General features: G+C 40.9%; 1 protein-coding gene across 5 annotated transcripts in view; it reads left to right on the plus strand.

Annotated features, from left to right (window-relative positions):
• RIC1 (RIC1 homolog, RAB6A GEF complex partner 1) overlaps positions 1 to 20,581 on the plus strand; it is an 81,432-nt gene that overhangs the window by 16,009 nt on the left and 44,842 nt on the right. The window lies entirely within an intron of this gene.

A 20,581-nucleotide genomic window follows, 5' to 3' on the forward strand; every position in this document is an offset into this window, starting at 1 on the left:
TTGGGGGTGGGGGCCATGGCCAGGAGTAGAGCTGGATGGTGCTACCTGCCTGCCCGCCCCCCAGCCATGTCCCTCTGTATGTTCCTTCATGCCCTACAGTTTGGGGACGTCTGCCCTAGTGGCACTGCTACTTGTACAGCTGTTGAGCCAGGGCTGTTTCCCTTAAAAGACTGTATAAATAGAGGCAATAATGAAGATTTGTTTAAAATGTACAAAATAATTATACGGTAACGTATTTGTTATACCCTAAGATATGTATGAAACATTTCCCAGCTCTTCATTCTGAACCTCAGCAAGTGCTGTTCTTTTTTCATAGATCCTTAGATATTAGGATCAGAAGGGACCATTATGATCATCTAGTTTGACCTCCAGCACAATGCAGGCCACAGAATCTCACCCACCCACTCCTGCGATAAACCCCTCACCTATGTCTGAGCTATTGAAGCCCTCAAATCATAGTTTAAACACTTCAAGGTGCAGAGAATCCTCCAGCAAGTGACCCATACTACAGAGGAAGGCGAAAACCCCCCAGGGCCTCTTCCAGTCTGCCCTGAAGGAAAATTCCTTCCCGACCCCAAATATGGCGATCAGCTGAACCCTGAGTATGTGGGCAAGACTCATCAGCCAGATACCCAGGAAAGAGTTTTCCTCCCCTTTATTATTCCAGCTTCGGTTCTATAGACAGCAGCTGCTTTTTTTGTGTTGTGCATCTTGTGTTGTGGTAGCATGTTTCATTTCAGGAGTGTTTTCTCTTTCAAATAACCCAGGTTAGAAAACAGGATAGATATTGTATTTTTTTATACATTTTCTCTTTTGGGTCAATTTTAGACCTGGATTTGGAGTTTCCACTTTTCGATTCTCCTACTGTAATTTTCTGTCCCTCTAATGGTATACCCCATTTCCTAGCCTCATTTGATGAAAGCCTGGTCACTTGTTCCTGCCTGGTTCAACCTTCTGCCAAAGGTGGCATGGATTTGTTTTGGATTGATTCCATTTCAAGTAACCGTCTGTCTCATTTTGCTCACTTCTGTCATCCTCGCTTTACTAATAGTAGCTCTTTATAAGAAGCAAAGCTGATGGTGTGGTGATTATATATGTACTCATATAATTGCATAAATTCATTATCTAGAATCTTGTCTGTAATAGCAAAAGCAAATGAGAAATGTTGTCCTTGTTTGGACCTCTGTCTGTGCTTTAACCAGATGTGAGGTTAGTCATGAAGTTTTAAATCATGGATATCTTTACAAATTTAGCTTTGTAAATATTAGAAGATCTTCACAACATCCAATCTGAAGACTGAGCTGCAGCTCTCTTAACCTCCAGTTAAGGCGGGGAAGGGAGATTTTGAATCAGACTGCCTCTTGGATAAAGCCTTCTGTTATACCACCCTGTGGGCCTGGAAAAGATCTTGCTTAGGTCCTTACCCAAAATGATTTAGGGACCTGATATTCCTTGTGTGACACAAGCATAAGAACGTCTTAAAAAAATACAAAAAAAACCCCAAACCCTTTAAGTCATAAGACAGTCAAGAGAGACACAAGTTTTAGATTCAAATTCTGTTTTGAGATGTTTTCTTCTGCTTCCTCCTGGATGCCTGGTCTACTTGAATGCTGCTTTGATATGTCGCAGACTAGAGCAGCTAACAGCATTTTAAGCATTGATAGGAAGTATCCTCTGCTTCTTGTTCCATTGAAGATTTGTCATGACTGGCAGAGGGGAGGGAATTGTTATAAGGGTGTTGAGGAGTACTCCTAAACTTTGTGGTTGCTGGGTGTGGAAGTGGCAGAGATGGCATGGGGTTGTGGGAGCTCAGCCACTACTAAAAGCTGCAGTGCCAGCATATAAAGGGAGTGATGTAAACATCTGACTTCTTCCTCAGTAGCACCAAGAGGTTTCTCTGCCCCATTATACCCTACCTGTGGGAAGGAGTCTACAGAAGTCTCACCCGTGAAAGAAGATGCAGGGTCTGTTGTATGTCGAATGAAATTGACATTTGACTACTCTAATAGTTTATTGCAATTCACTTGTAAGATTTTAGAAAGTGTTGTGGGTGGGGATTAAATGGAGATGCACTCTATAATGATGATTCTTTGGTGGTAGAATGTTTTTGGAAGCTGTTCTGAAAGTATTGTTAAAATTCCATAGCCTTTTGAGTTTTGAATGCAACATGGAGGCCAGGGTTTGCCTTTTTTCAAGCACCCAACATATTGGACTGATGTGCAGTATGATCAGTGCCAGTAGGAAAAGGAGCAGAGCTCCAAGTATGTTAAATGATTTCCAAATGAATTTTTGCTTGGTTGAGTGGAAAGTTTAACATGTGGTGCAATTATCAGCCCTTCAGACAGCCCTTTATCAGATGTAAAGAATAAAACTGAATTTACTTTTACTTTCATGACTAATTGTATATTTTTCTACAGTTTGTTAGAGCTATTTGTACACCATAAATAAATGTCAGGTTTATGTAGTTACATGACTTCCCTTTTTATAAAACAGAACAAAAAGCTCCACGCTAGCAAGATCTCAGGAAATTTATTGTACACCTATTTTATTGCCAGAAAAATGGAATGAAACAGCCCAAAATGCGAGGGCACATACTTTTTGAAATATATAAATATACTGATGGGGCATTGTATCTTGTATACAGTACATGAGACTAATCAGGAATTGAGACTGTGTGTTCTGTTTTATCTTGTAAGAATTTTATTTTTAAATATGTCTGTACTAGTAAAGCTAAAACCAGAGGGACAATTTATGTTTAAAGGTACAGTACGTGGTAGACTCTGTAAAATCAACTGTTCTAGTCAAGTTGTTAGTGACCATATAATAATTTTAGGTCTGGTCTACATTGCAGACCTATACAGTATTGGTATAACTACTTTGCTTGGGTGGTGAGAAAAATCCATACCCCTCTGCAACGCAGTTATATCAGCATAAATCCCCTGTGTAGATAGTGCTATGTCAACAGGAGGGCTTCTCCTGCTGACATATCTATGGCCTCTCGGGGAGGTGGATTAACTACACTGACGGGAGAGCTCTCCTGTCGGCATAGGAGCGCCTTCGCTTAACTACTACAGCGGCATCGCTGCAACAATACAGCGTTTTAAGGTGTAGAGAGCTGCCCTGAGTAATTTTATACAAAATTTTAGTGATTGTTTGACTTAGTTCTTCTAATAGACATTCAGAAGGTAAATTGGTGAAAGACTTTTTTTTTTCTTTGATCAACAGGAGGGCGTTATGCTGAGGAAATGAGATTTTAAATATTTATTTATGTGGCCCCATAACGTGTGCATGATACGTCTGTAGTCAAATACAAGAGATGCTGTCTGACTTGGGGCCTGCAACCTATTTCCCAATCCTGCTAAGATTTAGCACATGCTTAACTTTTAATCAGATGAGTAGTTTGAGTTCAGTGAGACCATTTGTGTGTTTAAACTCAACCCTCGATTTTTGCGAACGCGTGCCAATATTTCATTTATAATTAAATAGTAGTGTACTGAAGTTTTTGTATTAGGTTATTAAAAGTCCATCAGCTTAATATATTTCTGAGAATCTTTGATTTATGAGAAGCACTTAAACTACTTCTAGAACTTAATTATCATGAATGTGATCAACATTTTTCTGTTTTCTTATTATTTTTTTGGTTCTGCTTGGCAGTGCCTTATCTAGAGTCGCTTTCTGGTTCTCCTGTATAGTTGGTCAGGATTCTGTTCCTTGAAGGATGGAGATAGAGATATGGAGATAGAGATCAAAACTTGAATTCCTCTCTGTGATGTGCTTATTTTCCTAGGAGGAATAATTTTATAGGATGCCCACACCTAGATCTTTTGGGTTTATAACAAGAAACAACTTGGTGGAAACACCTAATTATATTGTAGGGTTGTCATAAGTGGAGCGCCTTTTCCAACTCCCCTTTTCCCTCACATGAATCAACTATCCACAAATTAGCTCTCTGGGACTAGAAACAATGTGGTGCTTCCTTGGAACACAATCTTTTATGTGCAGCAGCTTGGATACCTGCTAATAACAGCTTGCTGGTGGGTTGGCTCATAGTGCTATTCTGCACGTTTGCGCTGTATTTTTGATCTTTAAAATGAGTTTATTTCCAAGATCAGTTTTCTTTTTTCTGTTGAGATTTAATTAGCATGTGTTTAAATAGATTCTAGTTAAATATGACTTCACCAAATTACTTGGATTTTATTTTCAGTAGTCTGAGCAATGCAGATAACCCCGTTTTAGCCCTGAAGCCACCTCGATCTATGGATTCAGACCAGATTCCCACCCAATCTCAGGTCTCTGGGGAAACCTCTGTTATAAAAAAAATTTACTAATCTGTAAATTTCTTGAAATATCAGAAAAGCTGTCTAAACAACTTACATCTTCAAAAGCCTCTTATAGCTGCATTAAAGGAAAAATTATACGAACACTTTCAGTAATAAGTTAGAATGTTTGTATCAGGTCTTCATTTGCATCAGGTAAGTCCTTACATCCTCCTACTTCGTGGTCTGTGCCAGCTCCTGCTAAATTGTCAGCAACTACAGAGGATTTGGACAGTGTTGCAAAATGTATTTCTGCCTCCATTTGGGAAACAAACACTTGCTAATGGCCATCAAAGACCAGAGCAGTTGATTCAACTTTAATAAAGTTTCTTTAATTTCAGTCTTTGGAGCGATAATTGAGAGCTTACAGTAGTTTAGAGAATCTTGCCTTATTATATTTCTAACTTGCATTTAAAAGTAGAATTTCATAAACTTCATCATAAAGATATGACATCCCTATTTGACCCTTATGCAATGGGCCCTAAAGTACTGGTTTCTGATTTTATCCAAAGCCGATAGTTTTTGTGGAAGTGTCTTAATAGAAAACCAGGCTGACCATAGCTCATTTGAAGCCCCCTGTTAAAGCCTTGAATTGGAGAAGCCAAGTGCCTGGATAAGCGCATCCCATATCTTTCAAAATGCAATTGAATACACTTGGAGAATTAGATAGCTAAATAGAAAGTAATAGGTGCATAAAATTATGGATTCTGTTACTTTGTTACTTATTCCACAAAATCTAACCTTTTTAAAAAAAACTCAGTTGAGTAGATACAATTTTTATAAATTGATATTAACTGCTACATGGTAGCCAAGCTTTACAGAAAACTGGGTCCAGACAGATGACAGCATATCTGCTAAAGCATATTGTTCTCATTGAAGTATTAATCTTGGTATCTTTGCCCAGACTGAAGAATGAGTTTAATCTATCGAATTCTGCTATTAAGGTGCTCTTACTTCTCCACTCACTTTTTTCTCATTATGGGTTTTTTACCCCCAGATTTTCCAAGGCAGACTTTTCTTGAGAATACAGCCTCTGCTGGAAGGAGTTTGGGCATAATTGCTTAATCCCCTGTTTCCTTTTAATTTTTCAGCCTTCTCCTACTTTGGAGGTGTGAATATTTAGTCGTAGTTGGAATGGTGTTGAATTACAAACATGGAGAGGAACACCCAGTTTTGTAGACTAATTATAATCATTCTCTCAGGCATTGCAAGCAGTTACAGGAAAAAGTCTGCTTATTAAATGAGCATGGGACGCTTTAAAGATCCTATTTTCTGGGAACTGAATTCATGTTGGTCTCTTAGATTAGCTAAATCAAATGAAAGAAAATGCCGGTGTCATCAGATGGTACTTGGTTTTCCAGCCATTCCAGTGTACAAGTAGATTAACACCAAGGAAGTCCGTCTGAAATTGCTAACTACTGATCAACCTCCTATACAGCAAACAAGGAAAGATTAAGACTGAGCTCTCAAAACTGGATACTCTCATAAAAAAAAAAAAACAACTCTCCACACAAACTTCCTCATGGCTGGACTTTACAAAAACTAGACAAGCCATTTACAACACTCTTTGCTTCTCTACAAAAGAGAAAGGACGCTAAACTATCTAAACTACTACATGCCACAAGGGGCCACAACTGTGGTTCCCTTAACCCACCCAGCAATAATCTATCCAGCTATACTCTTAGGACAGATTCTTCTTCTGGGCTATCTCGGGGCCTCTCCTTCTGCCCCTCCACCCCCACGAACATGATAAAGTTCTGTGGTGACCTAGAATCATATTTTCGACATCTCTGACTCAAGGAATATTTCCAACACACCTCTGAACAGCATACTAACCCACAGAGACCTTCCAACCAACACTACAAAAAGAAGGATTCTGTGTGGACTCCTCCTGAAGGTCGAAACAACAGATTGGACTTCTATATAGAGTGCTTCCGCCGATATGCACGGGCTGAAATTGTAGAAAAGCAGCATCACTTGCCCCATAACCTCAGCCGTGCAGAACACAATGCCATCCACAGCCTCAGAAACAACTCTGACATCATAATCAAAAAGGCTGATAAAGGAGGTGCTGTTGTCATCATGAATAGGTCGGAATATGACCAAGAGGATGCTTGGCAGCTCTCCAACACCACTTTCTACAAGCTATTACTCTCTGATCCCACTGAGGGTTACCAAAAGAACTACACAGTCTGCTCAAGAAACTCCCTGAAAAAGCTCAAGAACAAATCCGCACAGACACACCCCTAGAACCCTGAGCAGGGGTATTCTACCTGCTAACCAAGATCCATAAACCTGGAAATCCTGGACTCCCCATCATCTCAGGCATTGGCACCCTGACAGCAGGATTGTCTGGCTATGTAGACTCCCTCCTCAGGCCCTACGCTACCAGCACTTCCAGCTGTCTTTGAGACACCACTGACTTCCTGAGGAAACTACAGTCCATTGGTGATCTTCCTGAAAACACTATCCTAGCCACTATGGATATAGAAGCCCTCTGCACCAACATTCCACACAAAGATGGACTTCAAGCCATCAAGAACAGTATCCCCGATAATGTCACGGCAAACCTGGTGGCTGAACTTTGTGACTTTGTCCTCACCCATAACTATTTCATATTTGGGGACAATGTATATCTTCAAATCAGCGGCACTGCTATGGGTACCCGCATGGCCCCACAGTATGCCAACATTTTTATGGCTGACTTAGAACAACGCTTCCTCAGCTCTCGTCCCCTAATGCCCCTACTCTACTTGCACTACATTGATGACATCTTCATTATCTGGACCCATGGAAAAGAAGCCCTTGAGGAATTCCACCATGATTTCAACAATTTCCATCCCACCATCAACCTCGGCTTGGACCAGTCCACACAAGAGATCCACTTCCTGGACGCTACAGTGCTAATAAGCAATGTCACATAAACACCACCCTATACCAGAAACCTACTGACCACTATACTTACATGCCTCCAGCTTTCATCCAGACCACACCACACAATCCATTGTCTACAGCCAAGCTCTGCGATACAACCACATTTGCTCCAACCCCTCAGACAGAGACAAACACCTACAAGATCTCTATCAAGCATTCTTACAACTACAGTACCCATCTGTTGAAGTGAAGAAACGGATTGACAGAGCCAGAAGAGTACCCAGAAGTTACCTACTACAGGACGGGCCCAACAAAGAAAGTAACAGAACACCACTAGCTATCACCTTCAGCCCCCAACTAAAACCTCTCCAATGCATCATCAAGGATCTACAACCTATCCTGAAGGATGACCCATTGCTCTCACAGATCTTGGGAGACAGGCCAGTCCTTGCTTACAGACAGCCCCCCAACCTGAAGCAAATACTCACCACACAACAGACCCACTAACCCAGGAACCTATCCTTGCAACAAAGCCCGTTGCCAACTGTGTCCACGTATCTATTCAGGGGACACCATCATAGGGCCTAATCACATCAGCCATTCTATCAGAGGCTCGTTCACCTGGACATCTACCAATGTGATATATGCCATCATGTGCCATCAATGCCCCTCTGCCATGTACATTGGCCAAACCGGACAGTCTCTATGTTAAAGAATAAATGGACACAAATCAGCCGTCAAGAATTATAACATTCAAAAACCAGTCGGAGAACACTTCAGTCTCCCTGGTCACTCGATTACAGACCTAAAAGTGGCAATTCTTCAACAAAAAAACTTCAAAAACGGACTCCAATGAGAGACTGCTGAATTGGAATTAATTTGCAAACTGGACACCATTACATTAGGCTTGAATAGAGACTGGGAGTGGATGGGTCATTACACAAAGTAAAACTATTTCTCCATGTTTATTCTCTCACTCTCCCCTCCCCCCTGTTCCTCACATGTTCTTGTCAATTGCTGGAAATGGCCCACCTTGATTATCACTACAAAAGGTTTTTTTCTCTTCTGCTGGTAATAGCTCAGCTTACCTGATTTCTCGTTAGTGTGTATGGTAATACCCATTGTTTCATGTTCTCTGTGTATATAAAATCTCCCCACTGTATTTTCCACTGCATGCATCCGATGAAGTGAGTTGTAGCTCACGAAAGCTTATGCTCAAATACATTTGTTAGTCTCTAAGGTGCCACAAGTACTCCTTTTCTTTTTGCGGATACAGACTAACACGGCTGCTACTCTGAAACCTGATCAGTGTGGTACTTACTGAAAGTTTCTCTTCATGTGAGCTTTATTTTTGAGGGGAAGCTATTTTATGGAGTATAGCATGGAAACTGTAGGGTTAAATGTAAGAGACATTTCTGGGTGGGGAGGCGGGGTGGAGGGGAAGACAGTTCTCAGGGGGCTCAGTTTGAAGCAAGAAATTGGGATTCTTGCTGTCTCTGTGTCTTGAGAACAGAGTTCCCATGAATGGGGGTAGAAGGCTCTTTCCCACCCACCCACACAGAGCATGAGAAGAACTTGGGCAGAGACACTCACTCTCTGCAGTCTGTGAATCTCTGAAGAGGCTAAGTGTTCGTGGCTGTGATTGGATGGAATTTTAGGGAGAAAGAATTGGTTGGTCTCAGCTTCGACTCTGGCCACTGAAGATTTTTTCCCTGTAAGCCATGGCATGTTTGTGAAACCCCTGTAATTCCTGAACTTCATCTGTGGGCTACTGTTGGCTTTTGTTCTTTTTTTGGTCACAGTTGCCACTTGCAATATCTAGGACTTGTAGTTTATTTTAATAACCAAAAGCAGGATTTATTGACTTGCTTTTGAAAGGAGATAATTTTACCTCATAAGAGAATCTGAAGGTTCTAATCTTTCTCCTGCACAAGAGGATCCTTGTTTTTAAAAGTGTATTTGGACCGTAGCCCAATTCATTAGTGGCTACATGCTGCCAGTGATCCATGTGTTATGCACTCGTTTATGTCTGCAAGTTTCTTGTGTAGATTTAGGCCAGGAAATTTCTTTAGCTACTTTGGCACATAGAGCTAAGTGACTCTGATCTATGGAAGCAGATTGTCCTTACCTCTTGTATAAGTAAGAAGGTCTAAAATCTTCAGCTGACTGTCAGATAAGCTTGTCTTGAGCAGTGGCAGATTGGAAAGATTTGGCAGTCCTTTGAGGGGCTTTGTCCTTCAAATAAATGTTTACATTGATATTGACAAATCCAACTTCCAGGTGCTTTCCAGCAGACTTTTAAGATACAAAGTGGGACCCAGATAACTAGTTGAAAGATGACATTCTGGATTATTGATTCTATAATTGTCAAATATTGTCAAGATGGTATTAAGATTCAAAGAACTTTCTACCCTGACAGTGATAGTCTTGTACATGGGTATGTTGAGATTAAGCATGTTTAGTTGTAGTTAGAACAGAGTTTTACCAGCTTGGGTACAGAACTCTGATCCTCTCTAACAATACTACTTATAACATTAAAGTGTACAGTGGCTACTTTCAACTCTATAGTGTAAAGCAGATCAATGTAAAAAGGATCAAGGATTATGGGATACCAGCTGTTTCCTGTATTTCACTCTGTTGCAGATCACTGTTGGATATTTCAGCATTTTTAAGGAAAATGAGCATTATTGTGCATCTTAGACGAATTAAAGTTTAAACAGCTCTTGTATAAACTTAACTTAGATATAATCAGAGCCATTTGTTGTCGGGTGATGGAAGGTATGTCTGGCCTGAGGTTGTACTGGAACCTGGTAGTGAAGAAAGAACCCTACTCTTCCTCTGTAGAATCATAGAAATGTAGGGCTGGAAGGGAACTTCAGAGGTCATCAAGCCCAGCCCCTGTGCTGAGGCAGGACCAAGTAAACCTAGACCATCGCTAACGTGTGTTCATTCAACCTGTTCTTAAATGCCTCCATTGGAATAACTTGTTTAGGAATTCTGTGGCAGAACTGGGAATTGAACCCACATCTCCTGAATCCTAGGCTAGTGCATTAACCATGTAGATGTCGTCCTCCTTAGATGAGTGTGTGTCAGGAGCTGCTTGCCGAGTCAAGGCATTAAAGATCTCATACCCAGGAAGTACAGCTGCTGAACTGATTTCTGTCACTGAAAGAGAAATTCTGAACTTTTTGTTGATGGGTGTGTGTATGTGGCAGTAGTTGGGGCAGGCGCTTGTAACACCATTTGTTGCATTAATACCTAGGCACCACCCAAGGAGTAACCAGAGCCATTGCTGTTTAACTTTCCTTCCCATTTTCTCCAACTACTCAGGGCTATGTCCTTCTGAATTTCCTATTGTCTCTGTGATGGGTTCCCTCCGGGGTGCCACCTGGAACTGGGGTACCACTGAGCCCTCTGACCCACCAGCCTGGGCTCCCTTTCACACTGTGCTACTGTGATAAGCTGCAGACACGCTCCTGGGTCCAGCACTTCCCCCAGTTCAGTCTTTGTTCCTCAGATGTTTCCAGGAGTTGTCTTGTATAGGAGTGAAGAACACGAGATGATGTCACTCCCTGCCTTGTATAGCTTTTGCATATGGTGGGAACCCTTTGTTTCAAAGCTTGGCTCCCAGACCAGTCTGTGGAAAAATACTGACATCCCAAGATGGAGTCCAGCATCATGTGGTCTGATCACATGTCCTTGTAGAGTAATAGCAGACATTACTCACAGGCTGCTTGGAGTGTTCTCTGGCAGGCTCGTCACCAGGTGGGAGATAAGCTTCCCCTAAGGCCTACTGTTTTTTCCTAATGGCCCCTTGCCCACCCATTAAGTCACACATATATGCCTAAAATCACTCTTTAAAATTGGGACTTGAGCCTGTCACCTGTATTCCTGGAAAATTTTACCCACTGCCACTATCTGTTTTTTAGCAAGATTAAATGTATAGAGATTGTTACCTTTATCATTGAGGTTTTTTTTCTGTGTTTCAGTAGGATAAGGTTAATATGGTCAGAGGTTTGATTATTAAACTGGAATGTCAGCATTTACATAAAAGGAATGAAGTGGTATATAGTTACTTGAATACTACATAACTTGTCAAAGTGTCTTTGGAGGGAAATAAGTTTTTGGTACTAGACTTTGCTTTAGGTATATGGTTCAGATAGGTGGTAGTTCTCCATTAGCCAGTTTTATACTATGTACAAAACTAAATCTAGGTCAGTTACACCTTGTTTTGTTGACAACAAAGGAGTTATATTAGGGCAGTATTTGCTAGCACATAACAGTTCAAAAAGTTTTATACCATGCATGTTAGTCTATGAAACTCTAGTTGCCTGAGCTTGCGAGGCCATATACTCAACTTGATGGCATTTGTTTGTATGCCATGTGGGATCTTTTGAACATGACATATAATCAATCCCAAACTTTCAGGGAATGTTCTTGGCATCTGTGGTTAGCACTCCACTGATTTGGAAATCAGATTCCCAAAAGATTGAAAATGGGGAACATATGGAGCTCCTGCCATCTGTTTAGCACAGCTGGAGTGTCAAGCAACTTCTCAATTGGCTGTACATCAAACAACTGACTGATAATACCCTTTAACACCTTCCAGCATAATACTGCCCCCATCTCATCTCTACTCATCCTCCCAACAGAGTTTAACATGTCCACACTCTGAATTCAGGTAAGGTGGGAGGGGAGTAGGGGTCTGCCCACAGTCCTGACATGGGTGTGGGAATGGGGGACCCTAGTAAGGAGACACACAGAACCCCTGGCAAGGAGAGATTGTTAGCCCCTGGTATAGGGAGCGAATGTAAGACAGACCCCATTTCATGGGGTAAAGGTAGCGGGTGGCAGGCAGACCCCTTCCATGAGGAGTAAATGGGGACACACACAAACCCCTGAAATGGGAGCACGCAAAGCCCCTCATGTGGGGGGTAGGAGTTTTCTGGAAGGGAAAGTGGGGGCTCATAGAGCCCTTGCCATGGGTGGGGGAGGGGAGGGCATGGAAATGGGGTTGCACACAGAGCCCTGGTATGGGTGGGGCACAGAAACCCAGGAATGAGGCGCGCACAGAGCTCCAGGCATGAAGGAGCGGGTGGGGGAGTTTCAGGGAGGCCCTGAAATAAAGGGGAATGGGAGTGTGGCTTCTAGGGAGCTTGTGGAGTGGAATGGAGAATACAGGGAACCCTTGGTGTGTGCAGTGAGCTTGGCCCTATGGAAGCTACAAGTAAACAAACTAGTTGTTGTGTCAGTATTTGATGCTGAAATATGCTTGCTTGTACATTTCCCTCAATCTACAGTAAAATCCAGTTCATAGTGATTCAATGTTACAGGTGGCATCCTGTGGCAGCCACCTAGTCTAGAAAAGATGCTGCTAAGAATTCACTTTAAAAGCTTTCAGCCATAGTTTTGCCTGTATTGTGGACTAGGTACCATTGTGTTAAAATGGCTTTTGTGAAAATTAAGTCTAGACAGTGACCTAATCTGGAATTGTTTCAATTGGATTTAACCTGTTTTATTGCTTTTATACCCATTGAGGCCAAACAGTTTTCAGAACCCTTCATAGAAGCATGCTACACAATGAAGTGTCAGTGACAACTTTTCTCATGTAGACACGCCAATGAAAACTGATTTAAAATGTGGCTTATAAAAGACTTATGCCTGGTCTATGCTGACCAAACACTGGCTAAACTGTAGGCATGAACCATGTTTAAACATTTAGTCTAAAATGGTTTAATTTGTCAGTGCAGCCAGGATCAGTCTCACACGAGTTGCCTTTTGGAATTTTTTGTCAGTAGCAGAGGTGGTTTGGTGGAGATTTGTCTTTACCTATTGCATAAGCAAATTATGTGATGCAATCTCTGTGTAGTCAGAGACAAGCATGATATATTTTTTAATGTCTGAGGCATCAAGCTACCTTGCAAAGGCGTTGTGGAAAGGACATGTTTTGGCAAGCATCATTTTACATTCCATGAATGGCAAGATCACAAAGATTTAGTCTTTCATGTTGGAGATAAATTTGTTTTTCTGCAGGTATTTGCTGGTTAGCCTTCTGAGGGCAATTCTATGCATGTTCTTGTGTAAATTGGCTCCAGCATCTGTGGACCAAGAGTGATTTGACAATTATGGAATTTAAATTGTTAAAACTTGCATCTTTCACTAGTTTCACTGACCTCTGGATCTGCCTATATGCAATGCTTGCACTTTGTGCATTTTCTGGTTATGATAACACCTCTCCCAGCTTTCCTAAAAAGGAGTCTGTCCATTATGTGTGAGTGTAGTGGGGTGGTCACCCTGCTCCTGCCTGAATGGGATAAAGCAGCCCTGGAGAGGGCTGCAGTGGGGAAGGCTAAGCTGACTAGGAAAGCAGCTACAGCTGTGGTCAGCTTAATCAGGGCCCAGCTGGCCCTTATAAGAGGGCAGTGGGTCAGAAGCTGGCATGCACTCTCTAGCTTCCTTGCGGGAGAAGGACTTGGCTGCCTGGGAGCTGAGAAGGGTACCTAGGGTGGAGCAGTGCTGGGGAAGGGCAGAGGGAACTGAGGAGCTCCAGCCTAGCAAAACCACAGGCTGCAGGCCTAATTAAAGGCCTACAAAAGGTACTGGGGCTGCAAACGGGCAGCCCAGAGGCAGCTGGTCCAACCCCCCTTGCCGATAATGAGTGGTTTATACAGTGCAGTCTCCCCCAGGGAGTGGGGGCTAGATGGTGACTGGCAGTAGCCACTGAGGTAGGGTGGGGATAGAGGGTTGGGGATTCCCCTGGGTGGGGAGACCCCCATTGTGGGTTGTTTCGGGGGGCAGAACCCAGAGGTAGAGCAGGCATCAGGGTCCAGGAGGGACACGGGCCAGCGGTGGGCGAGACACCGGCCTGCAGAGGGCACTCTGTGCTGAAAGAGCTGATTCCCTAGACGACCAGCAGGAGGCGCCGTGCTGGTGAGTCCTCGTCCCGCCACAGTGAGCTAGTTTTAAAATAATGAATTCCATACAGCTTCTAATCATTCCCTTTACTTGACTACATGCCCATAAATTATAAATGATACTTGGACAATAAGCTCCCTCTTGGACACCACTCTGTGTTCATCCTTTCTGATACAAACACCATGATATTTTTAAAATGCTGTGTAGTACTGCTTATGTTGTTAAAATATTCTTCAACTAAGGTGTAAATTCACAATAAACATTTGAGACCAATCCCAAAATGAAGTCCTCCAGAAACACCACAGAAGACCACCCTTATTTTTTCTTAATATTTGTAAGCTGAAAATAATTGAGCGAAAGGGGACCATTTCAGGCCTGTCTCACAGATTACAAAGAAGCAAAAAATACATCTAATTTAAAAAAAAAAAAACTTTGTAGCTCACCTTTATGGATCCTTGGGTAGCTTCTGAAGCAGGCAGTGTGACCTCTATATAATGCCTTCCCGTGGCACAATACTTGATGTTGGTTAGTTAATAATGGCACTATTTAATGTTCAATAATTTGTAAATATAAAGTAAACCACAAAAGTCCTGGCAGGGTGCAGGTGCCAGCCTGATTAAGGCTGGAAAGGAGGTATATTTCTGTAGTAAGGTGGACTAAAGAAGTAGTGGAAGATTTGTGCAACAGGCTTTTGGATATTTGTTACACATTACCCATATCTCTTCAGTAGAAAAGGAATCCCTGGATTCGTGTTTGCATCTTCATTTAAAGATAAAATATCTTTTATGTACTGGACTGATGGGGATTCCTGGGAACTCCTTGCTAACATTTTAGCAACACCAAATTGAAAGAAAGGTTAGTATGCTTTCTCTGACTCTGTTGGAATTTACCTCTTTTCTGGATACTGCTTAATCATTTCTGCTAGCATTGACTTATCACAAGGCTCATTTTAAAAAATTATTCTGAAGGGTGAATTACTTTGCCTTTGGAATGGAGCAGCGTGTATCAAATGGCAGGTATTCAGGTTTTTTCAACATGGAGGTCTTCATGCTCCTTCACCTCCCAGTCCAAATTGTACACGTTTGTCACTGAACTATACCATTAGTCTGCTCAGCATATTTTTTAGGAACAGAGTGAAAACATTTCCAGTGAAGTGGAACTCAGTATATTTGCCCAGTGCTGCTGCTGCCTTTGACTAAAACTGAGCATTCTTTGTTGAAATAAGAAAACCTATTCCCTTCATCCCTGCATCAGTTTTTTGATGGAAGCCATTGACTTCAGTGGGAGTGGTATCTCATGCTTCCTCTCATACCTTTTCCCCTGCTTATATACAAGTAAACCTCTTAATTTTGCAAGTCCTATAACAAATTTGTGTGTGTGTTGTTTAGATTTCCTGCCCTTGTTTACAGGATATACCTGCACCGTTCAGAAACAAAATGGAAACCAAGGTATTGGTCTGGGGAGGACAGTGATGCTGACCTGCAAGAAAGAATGGGGTTGGAGATGGGAAAAGATGAAGACAAGTGTGAGATTTTGGAGAGGAGAGGTGCAGCAATTAAATGGGAATTATCTTTAAACAATTTAGTCATTTTACACCAAGTTAAAGTCTTCACTTAAAATATGAATGTCATAATTTGGAAGGTGCTTCTGTTAGCTCTATAATAACCATGTAGTACTCATGATTTTAGCTGTGCAGTGAAATAGATGCATCATAGGTGACATGAGATTGAGTTATAAGTAAAATATCTTTAAGGAATTATTCTGTGGTCTGAAATCTTACCAGGATAAGAATTTGTGCCTCTCTTTGATTCTTTATGATGCATTAAAGAAGGCCTGAAAGTTGCAGTTCCCTTCCCCCATTCTTATATTTTACCACAGAAATATGAGGGACATAAAATTTTGTCTTTCTGAGGGCCTTCCTTGAATCACACAGATGTAATGGGAGTATTCTCAGGTCTTCACTTTTAATGATCAGCCATGTTAAATCTTTAACAGACAGGCAGAGGTGTTGATGCCTATTTTCCTTCAGTCTTCAATAAGAGGGTAAATTGTGAGCGGATGTTTAACAAGCTTAGCATTAATAAGAAGAGGAAAGGAACACAAGCCAGAATAGGGAAAGAACAGGCTAAAGAATATTTAGATGAGTTATATTTATTCAAGTTGACAGGGCTTGACAAAATTCAGCCTAGAGTACTTAAGGAACTAGTTGGAGCAGTCTCGGAACCAGTGACAATTATCTTCAAGAGCTCATGGAGTACTAGAGAAGGGCAAACACAATCCTTACCTTTAGAAGGAGGAACAATGAGGACCCAGGGAATTATAAACTAGTCAGCCTAACTTTGATACCTGGAAAGATACTGAAACAAATTATTAAACAATCAGTTTGTAAAAGCTCCTAAAGGATACTAAGTGACACATAATTGCAACATAAATTTGTCAAGAATAAATCAGGCAATACCACCTAATTTCCTTCTTTGACAGGGATGGGGGAAGTGGTAGACATGCTATATCTTTATTTTTAGTGAGGTTTTTGACACGATCCCACATTAAATTCTCATAATAAAACAAGGGAAATGTGATCTAAATGGAATTACAATAAGGTGGGTGCACAGCTGGTTGAAAAATCATACTTAGAGTAGTTATCAATGACTTGTGAGACTGGGAGGGTGAATCTAGTGGGGTCCCTGAGGAGTCTGTCCTGGGTCCAATACTGATCAGTATTTTCATTAATGGAGTGGAGAGAATGCTAATAAAATTTGAAGAGGACACCAAACTGGGAAGGTTTGCAAGCACTTTGGAGGACAGGCTTAGAATTCAGTATAACCTTGGTACATTGGAGAATTGGCCAGTAATCAACAGGATGAAATTCAGTAAAGACAAGTGCAAAGTATTATACTTAGGAAGGAAAAATTGAGTGCACAAATATGAAATGAGGAATAAATGGTTGGGTAGTATTGCAGAAAAGGATCAAGAGGTTATAGTGAATCACAAATTGAATATGAGCCAATAGTGTAATGCAGTGGCAAAAAAGGCCCAATATCATTATGGTATGTATTAACATAAGGGTCATATGTAAGACATGAGAGGTAACTGACCCATTCTGTCTGATGTTGGTGAGTCCTTAGCTGGAGTATTGTGTCCAGTTTCAGGCAGTACATTTTAAGACAGATATGGATAAATTAGAAAGAGCCCAGAGGAGACCAACAAAAATGATTTAAAGGTTTAGAAAATCTGACCTATGAGGAAAGATTTAAAAAAACAAAAAACGAAATTTGGGAATGTCCAGTCTTGGGAAAAGACTGGGATGGGGGAGAGACCTGATAAGTCTTCAAATATGTTAAGAACGGTTATAAAGAGGATGGTGATCAATTGTTCTTCATGTCCACTGGAGGTAGGGCAAGAAGTAATCTTATTTGCTGCAAAGGAGTTTTAGATTAGATATTAGGAAAAACTATCTAACTATAAGTATACTTAGGTACTTGAATATATTACCAGGGGAGGTTGTGGAATCCCCAGCTTTGGAGGTTTTTAAGAATGGGTTGTCTGGGTTGGTCTAGATATACTTGTTCCTGGCTCAGCTCGGGGGTGGACTCACTAGATGACCTCTGGAGGTCCCTTCTGCTCTTACATTTCTGTGATTCTGTACTTATATTAATTAACTAACAAAACCAAAATCAGAGTTTTAAATAGTGAATAAAACCCAATTTTTATCTCTTAGGTTTCTTTCATGGCATCTGACATAATTCTGCCAGGCCTTCAGTTGTCCAGGGCACTAGTCAAGATGTGAATTCCCAGTGGAGAGGAACAAATGGAGAAACCTTTTGGGCCTTCTGCTTACCCTATAAAGAAGCAAAAAACAAAACAATAAAAACCCCCATTAACCTATTTCTTCAGCAAGGGTTTTTTCCCTGTACATTTTAATGCAAGTAGAGTTCTGCAGAAAATGTGTTCATAAGCGCTTAGACATCAAGTTCTTTGGCTTTTGGAAAATGTTTTCATCCCTCTTCAGTGCTTGTATGAAATCATTGCAGTTACTTAGAATTTGAATAGAAGTGCAGTAGCTGCTGATGTGGCAACACAGAAACATTCCTTCCTGCTTCTGTCAGCAACATGCATTCATGGTTTAAAGGTCAAAGTAATTTAAATAGTAAAACCGACTCATGAAAATGTCCGTCATTTCTGAACACAGTATACTTCTGGATTTTAATACACCACCTTAAACTGCATTTGTATTACACAAGAAAGAGTATTTATCTTTTAAGACAGAGAATCTGACATGTAAGAATTAGAAAAATTTCTTCAATGAACACAGAAAGAAGAGATTACAATGTTAATTTAAAACATTATAAAATATTGTTGTTGAATTCATCAAACTGCGATCTGTGTGTCCCTTTGTGTTTGGATAATAGGAGATGCATTCTATTTGCAAAATTATAATCAGCAGTCAATTAATGAAGTAATTAGTGGTGAATAGAATAGCGGAATTAGTGGTAAATACAGTTCAAAATTATCACTTACCAATGATCACTTATCTTTTTGAAAAAGGTGCTTTGTGGCTTATGAGATTTGTTTGTTTTTCAAAGGAGCTATGTCTGCAAACACCACCTGAGATCTCGTGTTCCTTTTCCAGCAAGCCATGATGTCGTCAGAGTTTTTTCTTTTAATCTGTATAATTTGTATTCTCTTCTAAGAGATCTGCTGTTCTGCAGAAACAATGCATTCATATTAACTGGCTCCAGATGTCAGTGTTTGTATTGTATACTTCTATGGGGGCTGCAAAAGACTTCCTCGCTAAGCAGAGTTAACATTATATAGGTAGAAACTGTGTGTAAACTAGCTTTTTCTTGAAATTTCCTCTTTACTATAGTTCAGTGGCTCTCAACCTTTCAGACTATTGTACCCCTTTCTGATTTGTCTTGAATACCCATTACAAAATCAGACATAAAAATACAAAAGAATCACAGTACACTATTACTGAAAAATCACTCACTTTCTCATTTTTACCATATGTCAAGGTTCCTTCCCCACTCTGAACTCTAGGGTACAGATGTGGGGACCTGCATGAAAAACTCCCTAAGCTTATTTTTACCAGCTTAGGTTAAAACTTCCTCAAGGTACAAACTATTTTACCTTTTGTCCCTGGACCTTATTGCTGCCACCACCAAGCGTCTAACAAATATAACAGGGAAAGAGCGCACTTAGAAACGTCTTTTCCCCCAAAATCCCCCCAAGCTCTACACCCCCTTTCCTGGGGAAGACTTTGTTCCCCCCCCCCCCAGCTTTGAAAATATCTTGTCTCCTCATTGGTCATTTTGGTCAGGTGCCAGTGAGGTTGTCTTAGCTTCTTAACCCTTTACAGGTGAAAGGGTTTTTCCTCTGGCCAGGAGGGATTTAAAGGTGTTTACCCTTTCCTTTATATTTGACACCATATAATTATAAAATAAATCAATTGGAATATAAATATTGAACTTGCATTCCAGTGTATAGTATACAGAGCAGTATAAGCAAGTCATTCTCTGTATAAAACTTCAGCTTGTACCGACTTCACTACTGCTTTTTCTGTAGCCTGTTGTAAAACTAGGCAGATATCTAGATGAGTTGTTGTACCCCCAGGAAGAGCTCTGCATACCCCAGGGGTACGCTAACCCTGGCTGAGAACCAGTGCTGTGCTGTAGATGTAGCTTTGCCATTGGAAGACTAATGTAGAGCTGCACTCCTGTGAGTTGACATTACAAGAACAACCAATGGAATGGTAGACAACAGTGAATTATGAGGTGGTCTATGCTGTATTTACTACCTTCATTTGTTAAAACACAGCATAATATTTATAAACAAAAGCTGTGAGGTGAATCTGGTAATTGAGAATGTGGTAATCGAGAGAGTATCGCACCCAAAGGACAACGTTTTCTGCAATGCTCAAGCAGTGGAGTAAAGTTTAGGCTGTTGTGGTAATGTTAACCTTGTCTGACAAATTTTCTTCCTCTTGTGACTTTTTTCAAACAAACCTGAGGTTATTTTTTGCGTAGAATTTTGTGTTTATGAATCATAACTATATATTTACTTAACACTTGGCTGTACTTGAATTAGTTTCTGTTGTGATAGCGTCACAAAACTCTGGATTTTGGATGGTTTGCAGAAGTGCTCCTGCAACGTAGTAGATCAATATGAAAATTTATAGCATTTTGTGTTGCATTTCATCAGGATTGAGCTGAGGTTTAAAATAACTGCAAGTTTATGGCTAGCAGGGAAGAAGTGGGGATGTGAAACTTGAAAAAAATGTTGAAGTATTTCATGTCTGGAGGGTGCTAGACCTGATGGCCTGCTGTTTAAAGCCGGGGACTGGTAGTGGGACTGCTTTGTTCTCCTAGCTCTGGCACTGACTCATTGTGGGACCTGCATGCTTCACGTTTTCCCATGTGTGAAGGAATAAATGCTTTCCTGCTTCTCATGAGGTGTGATGCAGAATTAATGTTGGG

This window comes from Lepidochelys kempii, chromosome 5 (genome assembly GCF_965140265.1).
Source record: "Lepidochelys kempii isolate rLepKem1 chromosome 5, rLepKem1.hap2, whole genome shotgun sequence".
In the NCBI taxonomy this organism is placed as follows: Eukaryota; Metazoa; Chordata; order Testudines; family Cheloniidae; genus Lepidochelys; species Lepidochelys kempii.